The sequence below is a fragment of the Mercenaria mercenaria genome, chromosome 8 (assembly GCF_021730395.1).
Source record: "Mercenaria mercenaria strain notata chromosome 8, MADL_Memer_1, whole genome shotgun sequence".
NCBI classification, from domain to species: Eukaryota; Metazoa; Mollusca; class Bivalvia; order Venerida; family Veneridae; genus Mercenaria; species Mercenaria mercenaria.
This window is the reverse complement of record NC_069368.1, coordinates 79,924,808-79,935,795: the sequence shown is the minus strand read 5'-3', so window position 1 is coordinate 79,935,795 and position 10,988 is coordinate 79,924,808.

Sequence of the window (10,988 nt, the reverse complement as noted above, 5' to 3'; positions counted from 1 at the left end):
CACAATACAGATAGCCCACACAATACAGTTAGATCACACAATACAGATAGCTCACAAAATACAGATAGATCACACAATACAGATAGATCACACAATACAGACAGCTCACACAATACAGATAGCCCACACAATACAGATAGCTCACACAATACAGATTGCTCACACAATACAGATAGATCACACGATACAGATAGCTCACACAATACAGATAGATCACACAATACAGATAGATCACACAATATAGATAGCCCACACAATATAGATAGCCCACACAATACAGTTAGATCACACAATACAGATAGCCCACACAATACAGACAGCCCACACAATACAGTTAGATCACACAATACAGATAGCTCACACAATACAGATAGCTCACACAATACAAATACCTCACACAATACAGATAGATTACACAATAGAGATAGCTCACACAATACAGATAGCTCACAATACAGATAGCTTAACAATACACATAGCTCACACAATACAGATAGTTTACATATTATAGATAGCTCTCACAATACAGATAGCTCACACAATACAGATAGCCCAGACAATACAGATAGCTCACACAATACAGATAGTTTACACAATATAGATATATTTCACAATACACGCACTTTACACAATATAGATAGTCCACACAACACAGAGAGTTAACACAATGCAGACAGTTCACTCAATACAGAGATTTTACACAATAGATGGAGTTCACACTATACAGCGCAAACCCAACCATTCCCGTATTCCTACCATGGTTGAAAATCAGAGGAAAAGGTAAAGATAAGTTATCCAAACTAGATGAATCATAATGATTACTACATGCGATGACAACAAAAAGCAAACACGACTAAAAGCTCGTGTAAAAACTATTTTAAAATATATAATATAATAGGACCACATACGCATGTAATCAATGCCTTTGTAGAAGGCACAGCCAAACAGCAAAAATATGATGCGACAAAACAGCGACAAAACAAGTCAGAGGACGAGTGTAACAGTCAAAGTGTATATAAAAGAAGGGACTGCCATGACGTCTAGCTTAAATTAATTTCTCCTCACGGACAGACTGAGTCTGCTATTATTTCTGTGCTACCAGTATCTTCTCACACTGACAGCTGTAAAAGTCTCCAGGTACTCAGTGTTGTTTCATTTTAAGATCCTTTGGGTTTGGATCCATGTTCAATTTTGATATAAAATAATTCCGTTTATTTAAATAAGCAAATGAAGAAAAATGAGCAAAAACGTAGCGCAATGAATGAGGGCGGGACAGGTGATGCATATTCCATTGCCTCTCACAAACAGATTTAGTCACAACTAGTCTGTTGTTTTGCTTGGTTGCGTCCTCCCGAAGGATCTTACATTTTTTTCCACTTGTGCTGTCAGACTCAATTCTAAAGATCGCACAGACAATGATTAATTCACTAGAGTGATTCTGCGCCAGATTTACATTGTACATTTTCTAATTCGATGTCAGTCATTCTACATCAACGAAATGTACTTGATATTTTATTGAGGTACCATTTTGTACGTAGATGCTTAATTGCACAAAGCTAAACTAGTATGATAGCTTTAAATTTAAATAATAGGATGACTATATTTTTGACTTATTACGAGATTTTCACATTGCTGTATTTTAAAAGGAAGTGATTACTATTATTTGATGTACATTTGGGATCGATTTCGGCTCGATGCCGTTATGTATTTCCTGTTTAACATATTTTAAAAGATGAAGTCGTCCTTAAGATACATAATTGTTTACTTGGCAAGGTATAAGACCGACTCTTGGCGTATTACTCTCACTGACAAGTCGATTTACCTACAATCTATTCTATACTTGATTTCTCTTTTGCACTTGACATGAAAATTGCGAATTCCAATGTAAGGTTTTACGATGATAGATTGGAATTTAACTGTTTCCTTGTTATTTGCAGACGCCATAATCGCAATTTGTAATGATTTTACGGTTTTGTTGTCTGCAATACTTGTTTATATCAGAAATTACAACACTGGAATTTGTACACAATCGCCTTTAACATTAAGTTGATAGATTCTAGAATCTGTCCGCAACTATTGTTCGTGGTTAGCATGAGCGCTAGGTGTCAATTTTAACAGTTATAAGGGTAAGAAAACAGGATGCGGCTGATATAAGTCGCACATTTATTCCCATTTCGCAACCAGTCGTTACAAAATTCTATTAACAAATCACCATATGAGCCGTGCCATGAGAAAACCAACATAGTGGGTTTGCGACCAGCATGGATCCAGACCAGCCTGCGCATCCGCGCAGTCTGGTCAGGATCCATGCTGTTCGCTTTCAGAGCCTATAGCAATTAGAGAAACTGTTAGCGAACAGCATGGATCCTGACCAGACTGCGCGGATGCGCAGGCTGGTCTGGATCCATGCTGGTCGCAAACCCACTATGTTGGTTTTCTCATGGCACGGCTCATATATTTTGTTTTTAATATTTTACATGTCTTTTACATACACCGACAACATATCACATTGTTGAGAGAACTGTTTGACGGAAAACCCAAATATGAAAGATTTATTTTCCAATAAAACTGCAGACTTTCATTTCAAAAGCATAAATAGTTATAATGTCTTCTGTTTTCGGAAAGAAAACCATGTGCATATTCCCAAAAGTAAAATCACATTTGCATATGCATGTGCAGTTGGGAAATATAACTTTATAATCAAATAATGGTTTATACACATAGCTCACCATTGACTATCGGTCTTTTGTATCGTAATAAAAGTTGTGTAAATGTAATATTTTTGTCATAGAACCAATAATTTGAAATAGCATGTTTTTTGTTGTTTTTTTTTTTATTTAAATTCGTCATAAACAGTCTATGGGTATTTGGAGTTATAGCACTTACGTATAACAACGCAGGAAAAATCATACGTAACATCCAGTTCCTCAGTAGTTTAATAATCAGAGAAATACATTAGTAGATCTATATAAATGATAATGAAAAGCGCTCAAAATATTTTGAACATGTCAGCAATCAGTTCAAAGCTCGTGTATGAACTGAAGAGTTATTAATTTGTTAAATGAGAACATCACGTTATCCCCTTTCCTGGAAGTTACTTGCAATTTACATATTTGGTCCTTACCACAGCTGATCAAGTCGTTAACCGAAACAACCTTCTGTGTACATACATCCGAGCTTCTACCACCTTAAACAATGTTATTAAGTTTTCTGTTTAAGAGTGTTTATGCGAATATGATAATAATAAGCTATGCAATTCCAAATGCACCAATATTACAATTAGGCAATTTCAAATTTTGTCATAGGTTGTAGCGTACCGTTGTGTCTCATTTGTCTTATAGGCAGCACAAAATGTTATTTGAAAATATTTGACTGTCTTTGAACTTCATTTTAGCATACTTTAAAATTGATATATTTTGTTAGTCACTTTAGCTCTCGAACGTATATAGAGCTATCTTCCTTCTGTGGAGAAGGTTCTGATAAAAGTTTATGTTTACGACGATTCCATTAACTCACACAACCGCAATCTTTCAGTGCCCTGTGGCGGCCGTAAAACGTCTCCCCGTAATTGGACTCAGTTTTATTACGTTCTCTGGCCCTTTCATGGAGTCCATTCACTATCTACGTAATAGAATTACGCTTACGCCGGTGCCCTGGACGTGAGTGGCGTTGTACATTTGATTACTACACGTATACAGACTCGGTTAAACGGATTCTGCTGTCATTTTGTTCGGTTGCATTTCATGTTGCAAAGGATAGTGTAACTGATTTTATTAGAAGTAAAGAGAATCGGTATCGCTAGCAATTTTAAAAAAAATTTAATCATGAATTTTTCAAAATCAGACTTTCTCTGTTTAAAGGCCGTTTACTAGTCTGTCTTTGTGACTGTTCAAACGTTGTCGGAATTTTATAATTATATCTTTTAAATAGGTCTCTTTAAATGTGGTCTCAATAGATACTTAGATTACATAAACAACCATTTAAACTCGTTTTAGCTGCTAAAAGCTCTTGTACCTCTACCTATTTATCTAAATGTCATATAGCCTTTAAAGCCCGCATTTAAAGATACTGTGATAAAATATGCGAAAAATCTAAAAAAGAAAAAAAAATATAAATAAAATAAAATAAAAAAATAAATATTTTGATAAGTGAAATATATATAAATTCATGATTAACAATCACAAGATTACATAACTTTATATGACACGTTACAAACCAACTGCTTTGGACCAATTTTATATTTCTTTCATTTAATTTCAATACAGCTTTTACAGGCAGTACAATTTAACGTTACAACATGTGGACCTTTGTTGAAAATTTATTTATTATGAGCCTTTCTCCATGTACACAGTCACATGAACTTACAGCATTTATCAAAATATTCGCGTTGCTTAGACAAAAGTCTAAGAAAAGAATCCGCTACTGTATATAAAGGTCGATCCTATTTAAATTTATTTAAGTAGATCTCCCTGAAATAAAAATCGGATTCCTTATTCGTCATTTCAAGTAATCCCTCTACTATACGTTTATAGAGGTGATTTTACTTTTGCGGCTTTGCTATTATTAATTCCGTCCCACTTATATGGGTATGTTCGTATAACATCTTATGAGATTAATACGGTTTGGATCTTTTCGAATACTATAATAAACGTCTCCTGTGAACTTTAGTCAAAAACTCAGACCTCTGTTTAGATTCTGTTTACATTTTCGAAAGATTATATGTCATCGTAGATTTCAAAATATTTTCGCAAAATAAAGTGACGTTTTAATTGAAAACTTGCGATCCGGCTATTTTGCGATACATCGCATGTTTGGTGTTCAGCCCTTTTACAGTTAGTCGCTATATTTTCTTTAACAAAACAGACGGGAAACTCGATTATTTGCAGTTTTAAGTCCATTGAAACCAAAAAACTTTCAAATTGATATTTCTTATTTGACCTGCTCTGACAAGCCCTAGATTGAAACATTTTCAAGCGAGGCCCAAATCTGCTCTTTTATTTGTTCGTTTTCCCTCGTTGTCTTTGCGGTTTACGTTGTGTAAGTATTTTTGTTTATGAATAAATCAAGTTACGACTTGACAGTGCCCCATCCTTGAAACGTGACTTGGCATTCTGTGCATCATTATCCGTTTACATGTCAACACACATTATATAAGTCGATCAATTTTGTACAGTAAATCATAGTCTAATACTTCTCACTGGCCACTCGACTGATCAAGGACTGATTGATATGACAATATGTATTATCTTTTGGTCTAGACAATTGCCCATTCCTGTTTAACATTTCAACACTGAATAATGAGAATTTAAGCAGTCTAAACGACAGTAATTGATTATAGTATAGATTAACTGATGTTCTTCTGTTATAAGTCTAATAACTTGTATTAATGCGCTAGCTTTCATAAAGCTTGAGATACGTGTACTTTGCATGAATGGAGATTAGAAAAAGTACAGTAACTGATTTAGTCAATACAAATGCTGCAATATACTTTAAATCGATGTTTAGATTAGCTGTTTATTGAACTTATAGTATTGTCTAATCAACAAATTCTTTTTCACGATAGAATTTATCTACCAGAGTATTAACCTCTTGTTTCCTGAATAATATTTCTTTAACTGGTGGACGATTTATTAAAATATATTTCAGTCACGTGTCACATAAAAAAACACTTCTCACAACCCGAATTATATGTTATATGCATTCAGAACTTTTAAAGGATCACGACTTTATCTGAAACCTATCATATATGCTGCAGTTCTCATAACTGGACATACTCTTAATATTTTAGTGATAACATCTAATCTGAGTCCACAGAGAAATGCGTCTGCGTCTTTTTATTGGCAAAGACAAAGCAAATAAGAAAATAAGGAAATGCATTTGATGGTCAAACAAATGAGCCGTGCCATGGGAAAACCAACATAGTGGTTCTGCGACCAGCATGGATCCAGACCAGCCTGCGCATCCGCGCAGTCTGGTCAGGATCCATGCTGTCCGCTAATAGTTTCTCCAATTCCAATTGGCTTTAAAAGCGAACAGCATGGAGCCTGACCAGACTGCGCGGATGCGCAGGCTGGTCTGGATCCATGCTGGTCGCATACCCACTATGTTGGTTTTCTCATGGCACGGCTCAAATCATAAATTCCAATCATGATATCTTCCTTATTCTAAAACATATTTCATGCTTATATTTTTATCCTTGTATTAAGAAAAAATTTCCCCAATGTATAAACTTATTCTTTGTGTTGTTTTTCATGGAGCAGGTGGAGGACTGAGATAAATATAATATTAATTATGAATTATTTAGTTTTCATTACAGCCGCATTTCCGCTAATAGTGTAAGGAACTATGAACGTATTTCATGTATGTCATGTACCCATCATGTAGAGTAATAGGTGTGTATACAACTGTTATATGTACATCGAACCCGGGACCCCTCGCTTCCAGGGCAAGTGCCCTACCGACTTAGCTAACCCGCTATCTTACACTTTACGTGACCAAGTTCGTACCATGACATATGATTTCTCTCAACACACGAGGGCGTAGTCGCAATGTGAATGTGGTCGTCATAAGAATTGTAAACATGAAAAACCCAGGCTAAATATAGATTTTTTAAACTTACAAAATATTGCAAGTAAGCCTTCTGATTGGCTAGCGGAAGGGTCGTCAGAACAAGGCAATCAATAGCACGTCTTCAGATCCTAAGCGTAGCGTAATAGGAGATGTATTTTAGTCAGATTGATGTGCCTCATGTACCAACCATGTAGAATTATGGCTGTTTATACAACTAGTACTGTTACATATACATCAAATACCAATCATGTAGAATTGTAGTTGTTTATACACTTGTTACATGTACCAATCATGTAGAATTATGGCTGTTTATATATGGACCACTAATACCAACCATGTAGAATTATAATTGTTTGTACAACTGTAATGCTTTATGAATAATGTAGGCTATTGATTGTTGAGCTCGTGTCATATCATAAGATTTTAAATAATTATGTTAATAATATACAAGGAGGATATTTGTAATGAATTATTTTTTGTTCATTTTAAAGTACGAAATGTTACGTAAATTTCGCAGTGACAAACGTTTCAGTTATAATTATCGTAGACTTCATTAGATATTCTTGAATTAAATGCACTGTATCCAACATGTCTGTACAGAATGCAATTTATCAGTTGTTAAATAATCAATTAGTCATGTTGGGACATCATTACTGCATTCAATTAATGGCCATGAATAAAAGAATTATTATTTGTTTTTAAGAAACTACATAATGGGTTTATTTCTGATACATTTCAGAATATAATTATCTGTGTAACTCTATTGAATAAAACAGCCGTTTTAAAGAAATAATTTTTCTTAGCATACATTACCTTAATAAATAGATGACCTTGAAATTTACATATTCCATGTATTTTGCATGATATAATTTGGTTAACTGTGTAATAACACGTAGTTGTATACGCATCGTTTTCAAAACACAGCCGTGTTTGAGACGATCAGCGCAGAACTGCTAAAGTCTCATTGTAAATGGTATAAAATGCCAATGTTTTTTTTTCAGTAGGAAGGAGAAAGATGAATGTTGTTGTAGCTGCGCTCATTCTGATTATTTTTCTGTTAAGAAAGTTGGCAAATAATGGGTCATTTGCTTGATTTTTTGCTAGACTGGTTAAAGTTAGAGAAAAACGCGTAGTTCAAATTATTAAATACTAGATACCTGTATGAAGGCGGTTAAAACGCCAAAATTAGTAGATATATAATACATCCATTAAAAAGCCAGTCAGTGCAGTGCATTTCAACGCCGTCTAATCTAAATGTGCATTCAAAGCAATATATTTTGAAACCATTTAAAACAAAACATTAGACGGCGTCAAGTTATATGTCATATCTCACTTTACACTGCACGAACTTAGGTTGCGTCGAACGTCTTCACATTGGGCTGCATGGCACCATAATTTGTCGGACGATTTCGGCATCAAGTTTTTGAACACCGCTTCATATTAAACAACGCGATTTCATTATGCATTATATGGCGTCTAGTTTTAATAAATCATCTCAAACTCACGTTGCGTCGAACGTCTTCACATTGGGCTGCAAGCGTTTTTAAGATGGATAAGATGGCGTCAGATTGTGATAATTCATTTCACTTTACACTGTATTAACTGTTATGCCGCATAGAGCTTGCGCCGTATACAGCTCACATGTGAGCTGTATTCGTTGACTATAAAACCGTATCGATAGCTTAGCGCAGTACTGGTCCAACTCAGTTTTCTAAAACATTTCAGGAGAGGCAAAAAATCGATCCTATAAAAAGTTATTTCGATTGAAAAAAACATAAATTAATATGTTGGCATAAAATGCCTTAAGAAATTATGGTTTAAATTCATTTTTTGTCTGAAAGCAGTTAAAATAGTGTATTTAAGAGTTGGAACCATTATTGCATTAAATTTTCAGTGCACTACAAGACCAACTTCAGTTAGTCCATTTTCACATTGTATTTTTTCTGTTTCAGGGCTAATTAAACTGCAGTTAGACTTCTATTACACTGAAAAGAAAACATTTTTTTTGTTATTATACCCAAAATAAATATATTTTTAAGAGAAATGATGAAGATAAACATTATTTTGTCTTGCCCATCCAAAACATTTTAGACAAAAACTAACCGGTTTTTTAACTGGCCTTTCTTTTTGCTGATCTTTTTCTAGTGGCAAAGTTGTGATATACCTTCAGATAAGCCATATAAAAGAAATTGTAACAAATTGTAAAAATTAGCAGGTTACCAGATCACCTCAGTACAACTGAAATAGGGAAAACGGGCACCTCAGATTCAGTACACTTGAAATAGGGAAAATAGGCACCTCAGTTAAACTGGAATCCTCAGTACAACTAAAACAGGGAAATAGGCACCTAGGTACAGCTAAAATAGGGTAAAAATGCACCTCAGTACAACTGGAATAGGGTAAGATTCACCTCAGTACAACTGGAATAGGGAAAATGAGTACCTCAATAAAACTTAAATAGGTAAAATAGGCACCTTGGTACAACTGAAATAGGGTAAATGCAATGTTTGAATAGGGAAGGAAAATAGGCACCTCAGTACAACTAGAATAGGGAAAATAGGTAACTAAAATAGGGGAAATGGGTGTTGCACGTTTACTATACAGACGTGTATGAAAACGCAGCTTGATTACATATCATACAATTACTAGTAGTTCGCACACTTCCAACCCTTGAACATTGAATTCAACAACAGCAATAAAACCTAATAATATATAAAACTAAATTTGCAAATCAAACAAATTATTCACAGCTACTTAAAATCATTAGGGAAATGGAGCTGGCATCATTTCTGTGGTGGAGATATTGCAAGATGTTAATCATGTGAGAAAAATATGCAACCAGACTGAAACTTAAACTTGTGGCCTTGGAATCCTGTTCCTGTGCTCTACCGATCGAGCTACCAGGCTGTTTACAAATTTTCTTCCAGATTTACATTACATGTTTCTCAACTATATTGAAATTCTTCCTCAACGGGTTTCAGTCGTATGCATTTATTGCAGGTGTCGTAACCAAGTCAGATTTACATCTTCGAAACCATATGTTACAGGGTCGGATAAATATGCAGAAGGACTTGGACTCAGACCCAGAGTTTTTGCATGCTGACCAAATGGCTTGGCCTCCTGTCCATTTTCTTGCAGAGTTTTTTAACTTTGAGGACTGAGTTGTTAAAACATGCAAAATATGGTAAAAACGAGTTGTGAAAACATGCAGTTTTGAAATTTTGTAAAAAGTAGTGATTTCTAAGAAAATTCTGCATAATGCAAGAAATTGTTTCATTAATGACTTAAGTGAGCATGCTACCTATTTTTGCAGAACAAAATGAGCCTTAGCTGAATTTATTTTAGGTAAATTGGTAGATACTGGTAATTCTGACAAAATTCATATAAAAAATATGGTTCTTGGCCTACATAGTCACATAATGATGATAAACAAGTGTGCCAATATTCAAAGCTGTACCTTTTATAGAGAAAAGGTCGGACCTAAACTAAAATTTTAACCAAGAAACTCAAATTTTCTAAGTACAAAAAGGGCCATAATTTTGACAAAATGCATATCAGAGTTATGGTTCTTATGGTTCTTGGCCTACTAAGTCACCTAATAATGACGAACAAGTGCTCAAAGTTTCAAAGCTGTAGCTATCATGTTTTTTTTCAGAAAAGGTGGACCTAAACAAACTTTTAACCAACGTCAACGCTAATGATCAAGTGACGACAATACCTTGTAGAAGTTTATCCAAAATCAAACCACAGCATTAGTACTTGATAATGCTATGCCTCAAGTTACATTATATTTTGCATCATTCTTTTTAGCAACAGTTTACAACTACAATAAGTCCAGTCCTTTTTGCTAGCAAGAAAATCTTCGTGCATACATCACAATCTTAATCTAATGTAATAAATCAAATCTATTTGAAGATACTTTAATAGCAAACAATGCAACTAATCAAAATAGTTATGATTTAATTGAGACAGCCAAATGTCCATGCCAGGAAAAATATTCTTAGCATCATTATTTATTTCAACAATGGAACAAACATATTTTATACATCACTACATTCTCCATTAAATTCATTTATTGAAAATATATGTTAAAAAGTAAATGATACCCAGTTATTTACTACAAACTCAAGTTTTGCTATAGCACCAAACAAGTTGCTCGTAATGTTTTAATTTGGAATATAGAAATCTAATTACACAAAGTAAACTTATAAGCTCTTTTTCTCAGATCATATTTGTTCGTCTTGGCCACTTTCAGGCCTCATGGAATCGATAAATTGGTGGTGGACTAACTTCCGGTTCTGTACAATTTTATAAGAGTTAAAAAGAAATTTTAGATGGACTTGGCAGGCAATTTGCCTTGTACAAGTATTGGACGTTTAGGCTGTAATTCTTGATCAAGATGGTCGAGCACTTCTTGC